The sequence below is a fragment of the Arachis stenosperma genome, chromosome 1 (assembly GCF_014773155.1).
Source record: "Arachis stenosperma cultivar V10309 chromosome 1, arast.V10309.gnm1.PFL2, whole genome shotgun sequence".
Taxonomy (NCBI): domain Eukaryota; kingdom Viridiplantae; phylum Streptophyta; class Magnoliopsida; order Fabales; family Fabaceae; genus Arachis; species Arachis stenosperma.
Window position 1 is genome coordinate 90,312,447 of NC_080377.1, and position 7,994 is coordinate 90,320,440.

The following is a 7,994-nucleotide window of genomic DNA, read 5'->3' on the forward strand; positions in this document are numbered from 1 at the left end:
AAAAAATGAACCAAAAGTCCTTTAACCCTTCAACCCCTGGTCTTCTTAAGCTCTTCTCGCCAAGGCACTTCCCCAAGATGGGATCTCCAACTGTCTCCATGCCCAGGTCACATGACTCTTTAAAAAATCATATTCGAGCATCGGCGTGCACACGCAAAGCACGCGTACGCGCCACTGGGGCATCTTGCAATGTGAGCGGAAGCGCAACGTATGCGTGCGCGCCCATGGGGATTATGGCTTAGCCGCTACACATGCCGGCTCGTAGCTTCGCTTCTGACTTTGACTTCTAGCTACGCAATCCACGCAGGCGCACCAAGTACGCGCACGCGCCCTTGCTAAAGTTCCCAAGGCTCAATTTCTCATGCTCCCTTCCTTTGCACCCATTCTCCTTCTCTCTTCCAGTCCATCCCTGCCCTATATTCTGAAACCACTTAACACACAGGTCACGGCATCGAATGGCACCAAAGGAATATTAGAAATGTATCTAGTTTAGTACAAAATAAGCATGTTTTCATCCATGAGGCAAAAATTAGGAAAGGAACACAAAGTCTTGTATTTTCATATGAAAAGCGTGTGGAATCATTGATAAAACCCCTGAAATCAATACAAGATAAACCCTCAAAATGGGGTTTATCAGTCGTCCAAGTAATAAACCTTACGCGAGTAAGGGTCGATCCGACGGAGATTGTTGGTATGAAGCAAGCTATGGTCATCTTGTAAATCTCAGTCAGGCGGATTCAAATGGTTATGGAGGAATAATGATTAAAAGATGAATAAAATATAAAATAAGGATAGACATACTTATGTAATTCATTGGTGAGAACTTCAGATAAGCGTATGTAGATGCTTTGTCCCTTCCGTCTCTCTGCTTTCCTACTGTCTTCATTCAATCCTTCTTACTCCTTTCCATGGCAAGCTGTATGTTGGGCATCACCGTTGTCAATGGCTACAGACCCGTCCTCTCAGTGAAAATGTTCAACGCGCTCTGTCATAGCACGGCTACTCATCTGTCGATTCTCAATCAGGTTGGAATAGAATCCAGTGATTCTTTTGCGTCTGTCACTAATGCCCAGCCTTCAGGAGTTTGAAGCTCGTCACAGTCATTCAATCCTTGAATCCTACTCAGAATACCATATATAAGGTTTAGACCTTCCGGATTCTCTTGAATGCCGCCATCTATTCTAGCTTATACCACGAAGATTCTGATTAAGGAATCCAAGAGATAAACATTCAAGCCTTGTTTGCTTGTAGAACGGAAGTGGTTGTCAGGCACGCGTTCATAAGTGAGAATGATGATGAGCATTACATAATCATCACATTCGCCATGTTCTTGGGTGCGAATGAATATCTTAGAACAAGAATAAGCTGAATTGAATAGAAGAACAAGAGTAATTGCATTAATACTCGAGGTACAGCAGAGCTCCACACCTTAATCTATGGTGTGTAGAAACTCCACCGTTGAAAATACATAAGAACAAGGTCTAGGCATGGCTGAGAGACCAGCCCCCATGATCTAAGAACTAGACGTCCAAAGATGATCAAAAGATCTAAAGTGATCCAAAGATGAAAATACAATAGTAAAAGGTCCTATTTGTAGATAACTAGTAGCTTAGGGTTTACAAAGATGAGTAAATTACATAAAAATCCACTTCCGGGCCCACTTGGTGTGTGCTTGGGCTGAGCATTGAAGCTTTCATATGTAGAGACTTTTCTTGGAGTTAAACGCCAGCTGTTGTGCCAATTTGGGCGTTTAACTCCCATTCTTGTGCCAGTTCCGACGTTAAACGCCAGAATTCTTGAGCTGACTTGAAATGCCTGTTTGGGCCATCAAATCTCGAGCAAAGTATGGACTATTATATATTGCTGGAAAGCCCAGGATGTCTACTTTCCAACACAATTGAGAGCGCACCAATTAGGCTTCTGTAGCTCCAGAAATTCCACTTCGAGTGTAGGGAGGTCAGAATCTAACAGCATCTACAGTCCTTTTCAGCCTCTGAATCAGATTTTTGTTCAGGTCCCTCAATTTCAGCCAGAAAATACCTGAAATCACAAAAAAATACACAAACTCATAGTAAAGTCCAGAAAAGTGAATTTTAACTAAAAACTAATAAAAATATAATAAAAACTAACTAAAACATACTAAAAACATACTAAAAACAATGCCAAAAAGCGTATAAATTATCCGCTCATCACAACACCAAAACTTAAATTGTTGCTTGTCCCCAAGCAACTGAAAATCAAATAAGATAAAAAGAAGAGAATATGAAATGAATTCCAAAAACATCTATGAAGATCAGTATTAATTAGATGAGCGGGGCTTTTAGCTTTTTGCCTCTGAACAGTTTTGGCATCTCACTCTATCCTTTGAAATTCAGAATGATTGGCTTCTATAGGAACTCAGAATCCAGATAGTGTTATTGATTCTCCTAGTTAAGTATGATACTGAAAATCAAATAAGATAAAAAGAAGAGAATATGCAATGAATTCCAAAAACATCTATGAAGATCAGTATTAATTAGATGAGTGGGGCTTTTAGCTTTTTGCCTCTGAACAGTTTTGGCATCTCACTCTATCGTTTGAAATTCAGAATGATTGGCTTCTATAGGAACTCAGAATCCAGATAGTGTTATTGATTCTCCTAGTTAAGTATGATGATTCTTGAACACAGCTACTTTATGAGTCTTGGCCGTGGCCCAAAGCACTATGTCTTCCAGTATTACCACCGGATACATACATGCCACAAACACATAACTGGGTGAACCTTTTCAGATTGTGACTCAGCTTTGTTAGAGTCCCCAATTGGAGGTGTCCAGGATTTTTAAGCACACTCTTTTTGCCTTGGATCACGACTTTATTTTTTTCTTTTTCTTTTTCCTTCCCCCTTTTTTTTGTATTCACTGCTTTTTCTTGCTTCAAGAATCATTTTTATGATTTTTCAGATCATCAGTAACATGTCTCCTTTTTTCATCATTCTTTCAAGAGCCAACATTCATGAACAACAAATTCAAAGGACATAAGCACTGTTCAAGCATACATTCAGAAACCAAAAGTATTACCACCACATCAAAATAATTAATCTGTTATAAAATTCAAAATTCATGTAATTTCTTCTCTTTTACAATTAAGAACTGTTCATACCCTGGGTCGAGCTATCCGACCCGAGATGATTGGAGATAAAGCGTCCGACCTCTTCAGGTCAGACTATCCAATCTCTTCTTAAAGAGCTCGGCCAAATCAACAGAAGAGCCCAGTAAAGGGCCCAAATAGAGGAGCACGACCCAAATCCAAGGGCAGCCCAAGCCCATAGAGATAAAGGCGGTTCCCTTAAAGATGACATCACCTAAAGATAAGATAAAGATAAGATAAGATAACTAACTTATCTTATCCACAGAAGGCCACATCTCACCGTTATAAATACACTAGAGCACCCAGGTATAACTCATACTCTGATTCTACATAAACCTGCTTAATACCCTTGCTAACTTAAGCATCGGAGTCCCTTGCAGGTACCCCCCACCCTTCGGTGACAAAGGATCAGCAGCACATTCAGTCCAACAAGTCAGACGCACCATCTCCGGCCGCTATTCCCCAGCCGGACACATCGGTTCCGACCAGCACAGAAGATCTCGTCCGAGATCGACCTACAGTTTCAGGTAACCCTCGGAACATTGGCGCCGTTGCCGAGGAACCTGGAAGTCATCCCATCACCATGGCGGACGACCATGACAACGACCACGATTCAGGTCTGGAGGATCGGACACCGCGTAAAAACGCGAATGTCATGCTACAAAACACTCCGAAAACCAACAAAGACAAAGACTCACCAAATTCAGGGGCAATAGAAGCGCTCCTGGATCGCCTAAAACAACTAGAAAAAGAAACCCAACAACAACGGGAAATTGGAAGAGATCTCCAAAGAGAGGTGCGGCGACGTCGGGAGTTGGAAGAAAAACTACAGCAATTGGAAGCCGATCTCAAATCAAAAGCCCCCCAGCTAATCTCGAGGAAAATTCACGCAAAGAGCAAGACCCATTCACCAGGGAAATCATGAAAACCAAAATTCTAAAAGACTTCAAACTCCCGGATATGACCCTGTATGATGGCACCACGGATCCCAACCACCACCTCAGCAACTTCAGAAGTAGAATGTACCTCACTGACGCCCAAGATGCTGTTCGCTGCAAGGCTTTTCCAACAACTCTCACAAAGACAGCAATCCGATGGTTCGACAACCTACCCCCGAAGTCCATCTCAAGCTTTGATGAATTAGCTAAAAAATTTCTAGCCAGATTCTCCATTCAGAAAGATAAAGCCAAGCAAACCCCCAGTTTACTATGGATCAAACAAGGAGATCGGGAGAGCCTCCGCAACTACATGGAAAGATTCAACAAAACATGCATGGACATACAAAGTTTACCAACGGAGGCCGCCATTATGGGACTCATCAATGGCCTACGAGAGGGACCTTTCAGCCAATCTATCTCAAAAAAGTACCCGACCTCCTTAGACGAAATACAGGAACGAGCAGAAAAATACATCAACATGGAAGAAAACGCTCGGTTAGGAGAGACCTCAAAATCAGGGGCCTCCTACCAAGACAGAGACAAGGAATCCAAGAGAAAAGAAGATCGACAAGGGGAGAAAGTCAAAAAATACCATAATTTCACTCCTCTGAGGGCATCCCTGGTCGAGATATACAAAGAAGTTTGCCATACAGAAAAAATTCACCCAGCACGGCCACTCAAAGGCAAAAGGAGAGGAGGAAACCGGAAGGAATATTGTGAATACCATCGAGTCCAAGGACACTCCACAAACGAATGCTTCGACTTAAAAAATATCATAGAAAACTTGGTGAGAGAAGGAAAATTAAATCGATTCTTGGCCACCTGAGATGATGATCAAAGAAAGAGACGAAGGGATGAAGATACCGAACGAACAGAACGATCACCTCGGACACCAGAAAGACATGTCCACATGATACACGGTGGATTCACAGCAGGTGGGATCTCCAAATCCTCTCGCAAAAGATATCTCAAAGAAGTATATCATGTCGATGGAGAGGAGAAAGCACTCAACATGTCGGCAATTACATTCACTAAAGAGGACGCATCCGGCATCATCACAGGACACGATGATCCCATGGTTATCACCATCATATTGGCAAACGCTAACCTACACCGCACCTTAATAGACCAAGGGAGTTCTGCCGACATCTTATTCAAAAAAGCCTTTGATAAACTCGGCTTGGAAGAAAAAGAACTTAAAGCATATCCAAACAGCCTTTTTGGGCTAGGAGATACCCCGGTTCGACCACTCGGATACATACCACTATATACAACCTTCGGAAAAGGGGACCAATCCAGGACCCACAAAATAGACTACATCGTAGTCGATGTAAGTTCAGCTTACAACGCTCTCATAGGACGGACAACACTCAACCAACTCGGCGCAATAGTCTCGACCCCACACCTATGTATGAAGTTCCCAACCCCAAAAGGGATATCTGATGAGCAGATATTTTATACGCTTTTTGGGTGTATTTTCATGTAGATTTTAGCATGTTTTAATTAGTTTATAATATAATTTTATTAGTTTTTAGGCAAAAATCATATTTCTGGACTTTACTATGAGTTTGTGTGTTTTTCTGTGATTTCAGTTATTTTCTGACTGAAATTGAGGGAGCTGAGCGAAAATCTGAGTTAGGCTGAAAAAGGACTGCTGATGCTGTTGGATCCTGACCTCCCTGCACTCCGAACGAATTTTTTGGAGCTACAAGAGTCCAATTGACGCACTATCAATTGGGTTAGAAAGTAGACATCCAGATCTTTCCAGCAATATATAATAGTCCATACTTTGGGCAAATATAGATGACATAAACTGGCGTTCAATGCCAGTTCCATGCTGCAGTCTGGCGTCCAGCGCCAGAAACAGGTTACAAGTTGGAGTTCAACGCCCAAAACACGTTACAACCTGGCGTTCAACTCCAGAAACAGCCCAAGCATGTGAGAGGCTTAAGTTTCAGCCCCAGCACACACCAAGTGGGCCCCAGAAGTGGATTTCTGCACCAATTATCTTAGTTTACTCATATTCTGTAAACCTAGGTTACTAGTTTACTATTTAAACAACTTTTAGAGACTTATTTTGCATCTCATGACATTTTAGATCTGAAATTTGTACCTTTTGGCAGCATGAGTCTCTAAACTCCATTGTTGGGGGTGAGGAGCTCTGCAGCGTCTCGATGAATTAATGCAATTGTTTCTATTTCTCCATTCAAACGTGTGTGTTCCTATCTAAGATGTTCATTCGCGCTTAATTATGAAGAAGGTGATGATCCGTGACACTCATCACCTTCCTCGATCCATGAACGTGTGTCTGACAACCACCTCCGTTCTACATCAGATTGAATGAGCTTCTCTTAGATTCTTTAATCAGAATCTTCGTGGTATAAGCTAGATTGATGGCGGTATTCATGAGAATCCAGAAAGTCTAAACCTTATCCGTGGTATTCTGAGTAGGATTCCGGGATTGAATGACTGTGACGAGCTTCAAACTCCTGAAGGCTGGGCGTTAGTGACAGACGCAAAAGAATCATTGGATTCTATTCCAACCTGATTGAGGATCGACAGATGATTAGCCGTACTGTGACAGAGCATTTGGACCATTTTGAGTGAGAGGATGGGAAGTAGCCATCGACAACGGTGACACCCTACATACAGCTTGCCATGGAGGGAACTTTGCACTTTTCCATGGATCGAATATTACATTACGGGAATAAATTAGACAAAGCATCTCCAAGACTCCAATATATTCTCCATTGCTGCATAACAAGTAATTATTTCACACTCTTTTATTTTTCTAATAATTCCAACTGATAATTTTTATTGATATCCTAACTAAGAATAATAAAATAAACATAGCTTGCTTCAAACCAATAATCTCCGTGGGATCGACCCTTACTCACGTAAGGTATTACTTAGACGACCCAGTGCACTTGCTGGTTAGTTGTGCGAATTTGTGACAAGAATTGTGATTTCCAATTTCGTGCACCAAGTTTTTGGCGCCGTTGCCGGGGATTATTCGAGTTAGGAAGATTTTGGCAATTGGGTCAGAGTCTTTTATTTTCTTTTCAAAAATATTATTTTTCTTTATTAATTTTTTTATTTTTCTTTGAGTCTAGTGTCTTGTTATAAGTTTGGTGTCAATTGCATATTTTATATTTTTCTTTGAAATTTTCGTATTAGTGTTCTTTGTTCTCCCTTGATCTTCAAGTTGTTCTTGTTTATTTTTCTTGTTTGATCTTTAATTTTTCTTGTTTTGTGTCTTTTCTTGTTTCACTTGTGTTCTTTTTAAAGCATTAATCTTCAAAAAGGAATACACCTATTTAGAACAAGTGTTACATTTACTCTCAATTGGCTAGAGCGTTGGTCTATGTTCTTGGCAATTGGGCATCTTCTTTTTAAAATCTTTTTTCAAAAATAATTTTTCTTGATTTAATCTTGTGCCAAACTTTAAGTTTGGTGTTTTCTTGTTAATCTTTTCATAATTTTCGAAAATTTTATTAAAGTCTTCTAAAAATTTTAAGTTTGGTGTTCTTTCTTTTGTTCTTGGTGTTCTTGTGAATCTTCAAGGTGTTCTTGAGTCTTTCTTGTGTTTTGATCTTAAAATTTTTAAGTTTGGTGTTCCTTGGTGTTTTTCCTCCAAAATTTTCGAAAATAAGGAGCATTAGATCTAAAAATTTTAAGTCTTGTGTCTTTTATGTGTTTTTCTCTTTCATTATAAAATTCAAAATTCAAAAAAAAATATATCTTTTCTAACTATTTTTAAACTATATTTTCGAGATTTTTATATAAAAATTCAGATTTCAATTTCAAAATTTTTCAATTCTTATCTTTTTAAGTTTTTTTTTAAAAAAAAAGATATTTTTAATATATATTTTATTACCTTTTTCAAAAATATCCTAACCACTTTCTCTTTTTCATCAAATTTTTCGAAAA